The sequence below is a fragment of the Rutidosis leptorrhynchoides genome, chromosome 8 (genome assembly GCF_046630445.1).
Source record: "Rutidosis leptorrhynchoides isolate AG116_Rl617_1_P2 chromosome 8, CSIRO_AGI_Rlap_v1, whole genome shotgun sequence".
Classification (NCBI taxonomy): Eukaryota; Viridiplantae; Streptophyta; class Magnoliopsida; order Asterales; family Asteraceae; genus Rutidosis; species Rutidosis leptorrhynchoides.
The window spans coordinates 24,834,920-24,849,353 of record NC_092340.1 but is presented as its reverse complement, the minus strand read 5'-3'; positions in this window follow the sequence as shown (position 1 = coordinate 24,849,353).

Here is a 14,434-nt window from a genome sequence, read left to right as displayed (position 1 = left end):
TATTATTATTATTATTAAGATTAATATTATTATTATTAATCTTATTTTAATATTATTATTAGTAGTATATATACCTAAAATACTACGACGAGGTTATGAGCGTGTCACCTTCAAAATGGGTTTTTAAGCGGGATAGAGCTAAGAAAATTATGGGTTATTGCCAAGGAGGTTATGGGTAATGTTCGAGGGTATATTTGTGAATCAAATCTAGTGTTTATCATCTCTGTTGCGTCTACGTACTTTCCTACAATATTGAATCTCAATATTGATACGTAAGCACTCATATTTTATATTTTATATATTAATTGTGTATCCATGTCTAGTGCTCGAGTATATATATTTATACATGCTTGTATGCTAAATTTTGTCGTTAAACAGTTATGATGAATCACGAAGTAAATACATATATTACTGATAAAAGGTATATGATATGCATGTTTTTGGAAAGCTGGCGAAAAATCAATAACTTTTCATTTAGAAATCGCGTAATTTCAGTGAACGAATTAAAAGATATGATCAACTGAATTATGATTGACATTGATTGAAATTGCTTTTGAAACTTGTTTGTAAGAATGATAAATTGGATTTTTGAATATTACCAGCCAAGTAAATGAATCTATATATAAGGCACGTCTCGTTTTTTTGAATTATTGTCAAAATTGACTTTTTGAAACGACTTTGGATAACTTTTGTATGTCGATCTCGAGCATTAGGATTGTTATACACTATGACCTGACCTAGCTTGATAGACATTTATTGACCAACATATGTTCTCTAGGTTGATATCTATGGTTATTTGGTAATCCGAGTTTCGATCACATTTTGGTGAACGACTTTATATGCTGCTAAGGTGAGTTTCATTGATCCCTTTTTAATTACTTTTGCAATATATATTTTTGGGCTGAGAATACATGCACTTTATTTTAAACGCAATGGATACAAGTACATACTAAATTCTACACTGAGTTTGAACTAAAAATCCCTTAGCTTTGGTAACTGTTAACTGCCAGTTATAAGAACTGGTGGGCGCGAGTAGTAGTATATGGATCCATAGGGCTTGATATCCCCATCCGAGCTAGAGCACTAGCCTTTTAACGGACGTATGCTATTTGAGAAGCGTACACGTTGGTTTGCGTGTATTATTAAGATGATTATACAAAGGGTACAAATTATATATACCTTAAGTTTAGTTACCAGGGTGCTCAATTTCGTAGAATATTTTGATAAACATTTCTGGATTGAACAACTGAAATCTTGTGATCCATCTTTATATACAGATTATGCGAAACATACAAACTATGAACTCACCAACCTTTGTGTTGACACTTGTTAGCATGTTTATTCTCAGGTTCCCTAGAAGTCTTCCGCTATTTGCTTATATGATAGACAAGCTATGTGCATGGAGTCTTATATGGCATATTTTTCAAGAAAATGTTGCATTCACCAAATCATCACCATGTATCTTATTTTGACTGCATTGTCAACGGAAGTACTATTGTAAACTATTATTACGGTGATTGTCTATATGTAGAAATCATCAGATGTCGAAAACCTTTGATTTAAATATACATTTATGGTATGCCTTTTCAAAAGAATGCAATGTTTACAAAACGTATCATATAGAGGTCAAATACCTCGCAATGAAATCGATGAATGACGTATTGTCCATATGGATTTGGAGCGATCGTCACAGTTGGTATCAGAGCGTTGGTCCTAGCAAACCAGGTCTTGTATGAGTGTATCTAACTGATAGTTGTTAGGATGCATTAGTAAGTCTGGACTTCGACCGTGTCTGCATGTCAAAAGTTTTGCTTATCATTTTTTGTCGGAAATTACCTGCTTATCATTCCTAGTCTAGACACGTTTTACTGTATTGATTGCATGAATAGTGTATAGACAAAATTCATATCTTAGCGTATCTGTTACTGTAAACTTTTCCTGACATCTTCCGAAAATTTCTCCGTGATTTATGGAAATTGTTATTATATATACAAATGTAAATTATGTATTGAAGAATACCAAACTAAATTCTATAATCTAATTCATATAAAAAAAATCATCTCCCTAATTATACAAGATGGATCCCGTATCTAGTTCAAATTCCTTAAACTCTGACAGCTATTCCGATATGGATATTCACCTGAATTCCGAAGACAGTGTAACCGGAATGGATCAACCAATTAGCCATCATCTATTCTGGATGAATTGGGGATGGGTTCGTAGCCTACTTAATTATTGGAGAAAAGAAGAAGGCGATCCCTTCCATCCACCACATTGCCCTATTGGCGAAGAACCTGAAGCACTTACCGGCGAACCTGTTCGTAATACCATTTTCTATCTCATCTCCAGAATATCTCGTTATGATCATATACTCTCTCAAATTCTGGATCTTATTCATCCGCTCGTCCGAACCGCCAATCATCCCGGTGTAGTAGAAGAAGTCAACGAGCTTCGCGCTCGGGTAGTGGCTTTGGAGAATATGTTGCAAAGGTTACAAGCACCAGCAGAATCTCCGGCATCAACAGTACCACCGACAACAACACCAACAGTACCATTACCATGTAGTGACCCGAACTTTTCCATGTTTATATATATTAATTGAGATTGATATTTACATGATTAAATGTTTCCAACATGTTAAGCAATCAAACTTGTTAAGACTTGATTAATTGAAATATGTTTCATATAGACAATTGACCACCCAAGTTGACCGGTGATTCACGAACGTTAAAACTTGTAAAAACTATATGATGACATATATATGGATATATATATAGTTAACATGATACTATGATAAGTAAACAAATCATTAAGTATATTAACAATGAACTACATATGTAAAAACAAGACTACTAACTTAATGATTTTTAAACGAGACATATATGTAACGATTATCGTTGTAAAGACATTTAATGTATATATATCATATTAAGAGATATTCATACATGATAATATCATGATAATATAATAATTTAAAATCTCATTTGATATTATAAACATTGGGTTAACAACATTTAACAAGATCGTTAACCTAAAGGTTTCAAAACAACACTTACATGTAACGACTAACGATGACTTAACGACTCAGTTAAAATGTATATACATGTAGTGTTTTAATATGTATTTATACACTTTTGAAAGACTTCAATACACTTATCAAAATACTTCTACTTAACAAAAATGCTTACAATTACATCCTCGTTCAGTTTCATCAACAATTCTACTCGTATGCACCCGTATTCGTACTCGTACAATACACAACTTTTAGATGTATGTACTATTGGTATATATACTCCAATGATCAGCTCTTAGTAGCCCATGTGAGTCACCTAACACATGTGGGAACCATCATTTGGCAACTAGCATGAAATATCTCATAAAATTACAAAAATATGAGTAATCATTCATGACTTATTTACATGAAAACAAAATTACATATCCTTTATATCTAATCCATACACCAACGACCAAAAACACCTACAAACACTTTAATTCTTCAATTTTCTTCATCTAATTGATCTCTCTCAAGTTCTATCTTCAAGTTCTAAGTGTTCTTCATATATTCTACAAGTTCTAGTTACATAAAATCAAGAATACTTTCAAGTTTGCTAGCTCACTTCCAATCTTGTAAGGTGATCATCCAACCTCAAGAAATCTTTGTTTCTTACAGTAGGTTATCATTCTAATACAAGGTAATAATCATATTCAAACTTTGGTTCAATTTCTATAACTATAACAATCTTATTTCAAGTGATGATCTTACTTGAACTTGTTTTCGTGTCATGATTCTGCTTCAAGAACTTCGAGCCATCCAAGGATCCGTTGAAGCTAGATCCATTTTTCTCTTTTCCAGTAGGTTTATCCAAGGAACTTAAGGTAGTAATGATGTTCATAACATCATTCGATTCATACATATAAAGCTATCTTATTCGAAGGTTTAAACTTGTAATCACTAGAACATAGTTTAGTTAATTCTAAACTTGTTCGCAAACAAAAGTTAATCCTTCTAACTTGACTTTTAAAATCAACTAAACACATGTTCTATATCTATATGATATGCTAACTTAATGATTTAAAACCTGGAGATACGAAAAACACCGTAAAACCGGATTTACGCCATCGTAGTAACACCGCGGGCTGTTTTGGGTTAGTTAATTAAAAACTATGATAAACTTTGATTTAAAAGTTGTTATTCTGAGAAAATGATTTTTATTATGAACATGAAACTATATCCAAAAATTATGGTTAAACTCAAAGTGGAATTATGTTTTCTAAAATGGTCATCTAGACGTCGTTCTTTCGACTGAAATGACTACCTTTACAAAAACGACTTGTAACTTATGTTTTCGACAATAAACCTATACTTTTTCTGTTTATATTCATAAAATAGAGTTCAATATGAAACCATAGCAATTTGATTCACTCAAAACGGATTTAAAATGAAGAAGTTATGGGTAAAACAAGATTGGATAATTTTTCTCATTTTAGCTACATGAAAATTGGTAACAAATCTATTCCAACCATAACTTTATCAACTTGTATTGTATATTATGTAATCTTGAGATACCATAGACACGTATACAATGTTTCGACCTATCATGTCGACACATCTATATATATTTCGGAACAACCATAGACACTCTATATGTAAATGTTGGAGTTAGCTATACAGGGTTGAGGTTGATTCCCAAATATATATAGTTTGAGTTGTGATCAATACTGAGATACGTATACACTGGGTCGTGGATTGATTCAAGATAATATTTATCGATTTATTTCTGTACATCTAACTGTGGTTAACTAGTTGTAGGTTACTAACGAGGACAGCTGACTTAATAAACTTAAAACATCAAAATATATTAAAAGTGTTGTAAATATATTTTGAACATACTTTGATATATATGTATATATTGTTATAGGTTCGTGAATCAACCAGTGGCCAAGTCTTACTTCCCGACGAAGTAAAAATCTATGAAAGTGAGTTATAGTCCCACTTTTAAAATCTAATATTTTTGGGATGAGAATACATGCAGGTTTTATAAATGATTTACAAAATAGACACAAGTACGTGAAACTACATTCTATGGTTGAATTATCGAAATCGAATATGCCCCTTTTTATTAAGTCTGGTAATTTAAGAATTAGGGAACAGACACCCTAATTGACGCGAATCCTAAAGATAGATCTATTGGGCCTAACAAACCCCATCCAAAGTACCGGATGCTTTAGTACTTCGAAATTTATATCATATCCGAAGGGTGTCCCGGAATGATGGGGATATTCTTATATATGCATCTTGTTAATGTCGGTTACCAGGTGTTCACCATATGAATGATTTTTATCTCTATGTATGGGATGTGTATTGAAATATGAAATCTTGTGGTCTATTATTATGATTTGATATATATAGGTTAAACCTATAACTCACCAACATTTTTGTTGACGTTTTAAGCATGTTTATTCTCAGGTGATTATTAAGAGCTTCCGCTGTCGCATACTTAAATAAGGACGAGATTTGGAGTCCATGCTTGTATGATATTGTGTAAAAACTGCATTCAAGAAACTTATTTTTATTGTAACATATTTGTATTGTAAAACATTATGTAATGGTCGTGTGTAAACAGGATATTTTAGATTATCATTATTTGATAATCTACGTAAAGCTTTTTTAAACCTTTATTGATGAAATAAAGGTTATGGTTTGTTTTAAAATGAATGCAGTCTTTGAAAAACGTCTCATATAGAGGTCAAAACCTCGCAACGAAATCAATTAATATGGAACGTTTTTAATCAATAAGAACGGGACATTTCAGTTGGTATCCGAGCGTTGGTCTTAGAGAACCAGAATTTTGCATTAGTGTGTCTTATCGAGTTTGTTAGGATGCATTAGTGAGTCTGGACTTCGACCTTGTTTACTTGAAAAATGATTGCTTAACAAATTTTGTTGGAAACTCTATATTTTTAACATATGAATATTATGTGATATATTAATCTCTTAACGTGTTTGATATTATGTGATAGATGTCTACCTCTAGAACAAGTCCCATTGACTCACCTAATAATAATGAAGAGTCAAATGTAAATTGGAATGATTCGTGGACTGATTCACAAGTTCCCGAAGAGGAACCGGAAGAAGAGTCGGAACCGGAAGAAGAATCGGAACCGGAAGAAGAATCGGAACCGGATGAAGAAATAGAACCGGTGGGGGAAATAATAAAACGGTTAAGTAAAAGAAAATCCTCAACCAACCGACCAAGGTTAATTATGGTCAATGGTGTTTCCGCCAAGGAAGCAAAATATTGGGAGGATTACCAATTCTCCGATGAATCGGATTCCGACGAGAATTCCGATGATGTTATAGAAATTACCCCAACTGAATTTAAAAAGGCAAAAGAAAATAATAAGGGAAAGGGCATAAAAATAGAGAAATCTAATTCCAACCCCGATGAACTTTATATGTATCGTCAACCCCCGAAGTCCTTAAGTTGTAACAATGACCCGGGAACCTCTAAACCACCAGGTTTTTCTAAACCAATGTGGAAAACGACGGCTCGTATTAGGGGAACATCATATATCCCTAGAAACTTGGCAAAACGAACCAAAACCGAAGAAGAAGAAACAAGCGAGTCGGAATAAGATAGTTGTATTCGTGTGGTGTAATATATGTAATATAGTGTGCTTATGCTTTATGATATATGTAAAAATTGCTTGTATTAATAAGTATTTTTTTTATGAATCTAACTCTTGTCTATTTTACAGTATAAAAACACAAAATGGATAGACAACCCAATATTTTAAGAGACCTACCCGGAGACATGATTGATGAAATCTTGTCTAGAGTCGGTCAGAATTCTTCGGCACAACTGTTTAAGGCGAGATCAGTTTGTAAGACATTCGAAGAACGTTCCAAGAATGCCTTAGTTTATAAAAGGCTTTCGTTCTAAAGATGGGGGATATCACATTGGGAAATCCATAAGTTACGATGTGTTTACTTTGACGCATATATTGCGGGGAACCCAAATGCTATTTTACGCAACGGGTTAAGAAATTATTTTGACTCAATGTATCCGAATATAGGACTTCATGATTTAGAAAAAGCGGCTAACATGCAACATAAAGAAGCATGCTATGCTTACGGATTAGTAATGTTCGCTTCTCACCAAAGTGAGAAAAAGAACATCGGGCTACAGCTATTAAACAAAACGTTCCCACAAGTGACGGAGTCGGTAATTGGGGTAAGAAATGAGGTTTTTAGATTGTTACGGGACTGTTGGACATTACGTAACCCTCGTCCCTTTGACGACGTTACAACACGCTGTCTTATCAACGGCCATAACGGTTATGTTCCACAAGACCAAGGATGGGAAGTAGTCCTAGTAAAACCAGAATGCATGACTTGTTTCTGGACGTATGAATTACGTGTCTTTATTGCCTTTGCTGAACGACTTGTGTACTAGCTAGAATTATCTTCACAACTATCTTGTATCAAAGTTATTGTGTGCTATATTTCATGCTTTATGTAAAATAAGCGGTATTGTAAGTTTGTAAAATATTGTATAAAAGTTTGAACGCGAAATATTATTATAATCAGTTTTTCATATAGAATTGTAGTAGTTGAATTGTATATTAGCTAGTAAGTATGAACTTAACGGGTAGGTACTACCCGAATTTAAACTTATAAAACGCTAATATGAAGAAAAAGCTTTTATAAATGAGTTCATATTATGCTACGAAATACTATTAACTACTCTTAATATTCTGTATGATTAACTTGTTCCATTTGACTATTTTGAAGGAAATGGCACCGACTACTCGACACACCGTGAATATGAATGAAGAGGAATTCTGTACTTTTCTAGCTTCAAACATAGCCGCAGTACAGGCTGCGCTACATACCAACAATAACCTTGGATCTAGCAGTACAGGAAATCGTGTAGGATGCACCTACAAAGAATTCACTGCCTGCAAACCTTTGGAATTTGATGGAACCGAAGGACCGATCGGATTGAAACGGTGGACCGAGAAGGTCGAATCGGTGTTTGCCATAAGTAAGTGTACTGAAGAGGACAAAGTGAAGTACGCTACACATACCTTCACAGGTTCTGCGTTAACATGGTGGAATACCTATCTAGAGAAAGTGGGACAAGACGATGCGTACGCACTACCGTGGTCAGCATTCAAGCACTTGATGAATGAGAAGTACCGTCCCAGAACCGAGGTCAATAAGCTCAAGACAGAACTTAGAGGGTTACGAACCCAAGAATTTGATATTACCACATACGAAAGACGATTCACAGAATTGTGCCTATTGTGTCCGGGAGCGTTCGAAGATGAGGAAGAGAAGATCGACGCGTTTGTGAAATGATTACCGGAAAGAATCCAAGAAGATATAAGTTCACACGAGCCCGCCTCCATACAACAGGCATGTAGAATGGCTCACAAACTAGTGAACCAGATTGAAGAAAGAATTAAAGAACAGACTGCTGAAGAGGCCAATGTGAAGCAAGTCAAAAGAAAGTGGGAGGAAAACGGTGATAAGAATCACCAATACAGCAACAACAGCAATTACAACAATAATCGCAACAATTATCCCAACAATCGCAACATCAATCGCAACTACAACAAATGGCCCAACAACAACAACAACAGCAACTACAACAATCATCCCAACAACAATAATAACCGCAACAGCAACAACAATCAGAAGCAGCTATGCCAAAGGTGTGAAAAGTATCACTCGGGGTTCTGCACCAAATTTTGCAACAAGTGTAAAAGAAATGGTCATAGCGCGGCGAAGTGTGAGGTTTACGGACCAGGGGTTAATAGAACGAAAGGAACAAATGGTGTCAGAACGAGTAACGGAGGAGCAAGTAGTGTCGGAGCAGGTTATGCCAATGTAGTTTGTTATAAATGTGGAAAACCGGGCCACATTATTAGAAATTGCCCGAACCAGGAGAACACGAATGGACAAGGCCGCGGAAGAGTTTTCAATATTAATGCGGCAGAGGCACAGGAAGACCCGGAGCTTGTTACGGGTACGTTTCTTATTGACAATAAATCTGCTTACGTTTTATTTGATTCGGGTGCGGATAGAAGCTATATGAGTAGAGATTTTTGTGCTAAATTAAGTTGTCCATTGACGCCTTTGGATAGTAAATTTTTACTCGAATTAGCAAATGGTAAATTAATTTCAGCAGATAATATATGTCGGAATCGAGAAATTAAACTGGTTAGCGAAACATTTAAGATTGATTTGATACCAGTAGAGTTAGGGAGTTTTGATGTGATAATCGGTATGGACTGGTTGAAAGAAGTGAAAGCAGAGATCGTTTGTTACAAAAATGCAATTCGCATTATACGAGAAAAAGGAAAACCCTTAATGGTGTACGGAGAAAAGGGCAACACGAAGCTACATCTTATTAGTAAATTGAAGGCACAAAAACTAATAAGAAAAGGTTGCTATGCTGTTCTAGCACACATCGAGAAAGTACAAACTGAAGAAAAGAGCATCAATGATGTTCCCATTGTAAAAGAATTTCCCGATGTATTTCCGAAAGAATTACCGGGATTACCCCCACATCGATCCGTTGAATTTCAAATAGATCTTGTACCAGGAGCTGCACCAATAGCTCGTGCTCCTTACAGACTCGCACCCAGCGAGATGAAAGAACTGTAAAGCCAATTACAAGAACTTTTAGAGCGTGGTTTCATTCGACCAAGCACATCACCGTGGGGAGCTCCTGTTTTGTTTGTTAAGAAGAAAGATGGTACATTCAGGTTGTGTATCGACTACCGAGAGTTGAACAAACTTACCATCAAGAACCGCTACCCACTACCGAGAATCGACGACTTATTTGATCAACTACAAGGCTCGTCTGTTTATTCAAAGATTGACTTACGTTCCGGGTATCATCAAATGCGGGTGAAAGAAGATGATATTCCAAAGACTGCTTTCAGAACACGTTACGGTCATTACGAGTTTATGGTCATGCCGTTTGGTTTAACTAATGCACCAGCTGTGTTCATGGACCTTATGAACCGAGTGTGTGGACCATACCTTGACAAGTTTGTCATTGTTTTCATTGATGACATACTTATTTACTCAAAGAATGACCAAGAACACGGTGAACATTTGAGAAAGGTGTTAGAAGTATTGAGGAAGGAAGAATTGTACGCTACGTTTTCAAAGTGTGCATTTTGGTTGGAAGAAGTTCAGTTCCTCGGTCACATAGTGAACAAAGAAGGTATTAAGGTGGATCCGGCAAAGATAGAAACTGTTGAAAAGTGGGAAACCCCGAAAACTCCGAAACACATACGCCAGTTTTTAGGACTAGCTGGTTACTACAGAAGGTTCATCCAAGACTTTTCCAGAATAGCAAAACCCTTGACTGCATTAACGCAAAAAGGGAAGAAATTTGAATGGAATGATGAACAAGAGAAAGCGTTTCAGTTATTGAAGAAAAAGCTAACTACGGCACCTATATTGTCATTGCCTGAAGGGAATGATGATTTTGTGATTTATTGTGACGCATCAAAGCAAGGTATCGATTGTGTATTAATGCAACGAACGAAGGTGATTGCTTATGCGTCTAGACAATTGAAGATTCACGAACAAAATTATACTACGCATGATTTGGAATTAGGTGCGGTTGTTTTTGCATTAAAGACTTGGAGGCACTACTTATATGGGATCAAAAGTATTATATATACCGACCACAAAAGTCTTCAACACATATTTAATCAGAAACAACTGAATATGAGGCAGCGTAGGTGGATTGAATTGTTGAATGATTACGACTTTGAGATTCGTTACCACCCGGGGAAGGCAAATGTGGTAGCCGATGCCTTGAGTAGGAAGGACAGAGAACCCATTCGAGTAAAATCTATGAATATAATGATTCATAATAACCTTACTACTCAAATAAAGGAGGCGCAACAAGGAGTTTTAGAAGAGGGAAATTTAAAGGATGAAATACCCAAAGGATCGGAGAAGCATCTTAATATTCGGGAAGACGGAACCCGGTATAGGGCTGAAAGGATTTGGGTACCAAAATTTGGAGATATGAGAGAAATGGTACTTAGAGAAGCTCATAAAACCAGATACTCAATACATCCTGGAACGGGGAAGATGTACAAAGATCTCAAGAAACATTTTTGGTGGCCGGGTATGAAAGCCGATGTTGCTAAATACGTAGGAGAATGTTTGACGTGTTCTAAGGTCAAAGCTGAGCATCGGAAACCATCAGGTCTACTTCAACAACCCAGAATCCCAGAATGGAAATGGGAAAACATTACCATGGATTTCATCACTAAATTGCCAAGGACTGCAAGTGGTTTTGATACTATTTGGGTAATAGTTGATCGTCTCACCAAATCAGCACACTTCCTGCCAATAAGAGAAGATGACAAGATGGAGAAGTTAGCACGACTGTATTTGAAGGAAGTCGTATCCAGACATGGAATACCAATCTCTATTATCTCTGATAGGGATGGCAGATTTATTTCAAGATTCTGGCAGACATTACAGCAAGCATTAGGAACTCGTCTAGACATGAGTACTGCCTATCATCCACAAACTGATGGGCAGAGCGAAAGGACGATACAAACGCTTGAAGTCATGCTACGAGCATGTGTTATTAATTTCGGAAACAGTTGGGATCGACATCTACCGTTAGCAGAATTTTCCTACAACAACAGCTACCATTCAAGCATTGAGATGGCGCCGTTTGAAGCACTTTATGGTAGAAAGTGCAGGTCTCCAATTTGTTAGAGTGAAGTGGGGGATAGACAGATTACGGGTTCGGAGATTATACAAGAAACTACCGAGAAGATCATCCAAATTCAACAACGGTTGAAAACCGCCCAAAGTCGACAAAAGAGCTACGCTGACATTAAAAGAAAAGATATAGAATTTGAAATTGGAGAGATGGTCATGCTTAAAGTTGCACCTTGGAAAGGCGTTGTTCGATTTGGTAAACGAGGGAAATTAAATCCAAGGTATATTGGACCATTCAAGATTATTGATCGTGTCGGACCAGTAGCTTACCGACTTGAGTTACCTCAACAACTCGCGGCTGTACATAACACTTTCCACATCTCGAATTTGAAGAAATGTTTTGCTAAAGAAGATCTCACTATTCCGTTAGATGAAATCCAAATCAACGAAAAACTTCAATTCATCGAAGAACCCGTCGAAATAATGGATCGTGAGGTTAAAAGACTTAAGCAAAACAAGATACCAATTGTTAAGTTTCGATGGAATGCTCGTAGAGGACCCGAGTTCACCTGGGAGCGTGAAGATCAGATGAAGAAGAAATACCCGCATCTATTTCCAGAAGATTCGTCAACACCTTCAACAGCTTAAAATTTCGGGACGAAATTTATTTAACGGGTAGGTACTGTAGTGACCCGAACTTTTCCATGTTTATATATATTAATTGAGATTGATATTTACATGATTAAATATTTCCAACATGTTAAGCAATCAAACTTGTTAAGACTTGATTAATTGAAATATGTTTCATATAGACAATTGACCACCCAAGTTGACCGGTGATTCACGAACGTTAAAACTTGTAAAAACTATATGATGACATATATGTGAATATATATATAGTTAACATGATACTATGATAAGTAAACAAATCATTAAGTATATTAACAATGAACTACATATGTAAAAACAAGACTACTAACTTAATGATTTTTAAACGAGACATATATGTAACGATTATCGTTGTAAAGACATTTAATGTATATATATCATATTAAGAGATATTCATACATGATAATATCATGATAATATAATAATTTAAAATCTCATTTGATATTATAAACATTGGGTTAACAACATTTAACAAGATCGTTAACCTAAAGGTTTCAAAACAACACTTACATGTAACGACTAACGATGACTTAACGACTCAGTTAAAATGTATATACATGTAGTGTTTTAATATGTATTTATACACTTTTGAAATAATTCAATACACTTATCAAAATACTTCTACTTAACAAAAATGCTTACAATTACATCCTCGTTCAGTTTCATCAACAATTCTACTCGTATGCACCCGTATTCGTACTCGTACAATACACAACTTTTAGATGTATGTACTATTGGTATATATACTCCAATGATCAGCTCTTAGTAGCCCATGTGAGTCACCTAACACATGTGGGAACCATCATTTGGCAACTAGCATGAAATATCTCATAAAATTACAAAAATATGAGTAATCATTCATGACTTATTTACATGAAAACAAAATTACATATCCTTTATATCTAATCCATACACCAACTACCAAAAACACCTACAAACACTTTCATTCTTCAATTTTCTTCATCTAATTGATCTCTCTCAAGTTCTATCTTCAAGTTCTAAATGTTCTTCATATATTCTACAAGTTCTAGTTACATAAAATCAAGAATACTTTCAAGTTTGCTAGCTCACTTCCAATCTTGTAAGGTGATCATCCAACCTCAATAAATCTTTGTTTCTTACAGTAGGTTATCATTCTAATACAAGGTAATAATCATATTCAAACTTTGGTTCAATTTCTATAACTATAACAATCTTATTTCAAGTGATGATCTTACTTGAACTTGTTTTCGTGTCATGATTCTGCTTCAAGAACTTCGAGCCATCCAAGGATCCGTTGAAGCTAGATCCATTTTTCTCTTTTCCAGTAGGTTTATCCAAGGAACTTAAGGTAGTAATGATGTTCATAACATCATTCGATTCATACATATAAAGCTATCTTATTCGAAGGTTTAAACTTGTAATCACTAGAACATAGTTTAGTTAATTCTAAACTTGTTCGCAAACAAAAGTTAATCCTTCTAACTTGACTTTTAAAATCAACTAAACACATGTTCTATATCTATATGATATGATAACTTAATGATTTAAAACCTGGAGATACGAAAAACACCGTAAAACCGGATTTACGCCGTCGTAGTAACACCGCGGGCTGTTTTGGGTTAGTTAATTAAAAACTATGATAAACTTTGATTTAAAATTTGTTATTCTGAGAAAATGATTTTTATTATGAACATGAAACTATATCCAAAAATTATGGTTAAACTCAAAGTGGAATTATATTTTCTAAAATGGTCATCTAGACGTCGTTCTTTCGACTGAAATGACTACCTTTACAAAAACGACTTGTAACTTATGTTTTCGACTATAAACCTATACTTTTTCTGTTTAGATTCATAAAATAGAGTTCAATATGAAACCATAGCAATTTGATTCACTCAAAACGGATTTAAAATGAAGAAGTTATGGGTAAAACAAGATTGGATAATTTTTCTCATTTTAGCTACGTGAAAATTGGTAACAAATCTATTCCAACCATAACTTAATCAACTTGTATTGTATATTATGTAATCTTGAGATACCATAGACACGTATACAATGTTTCGACCT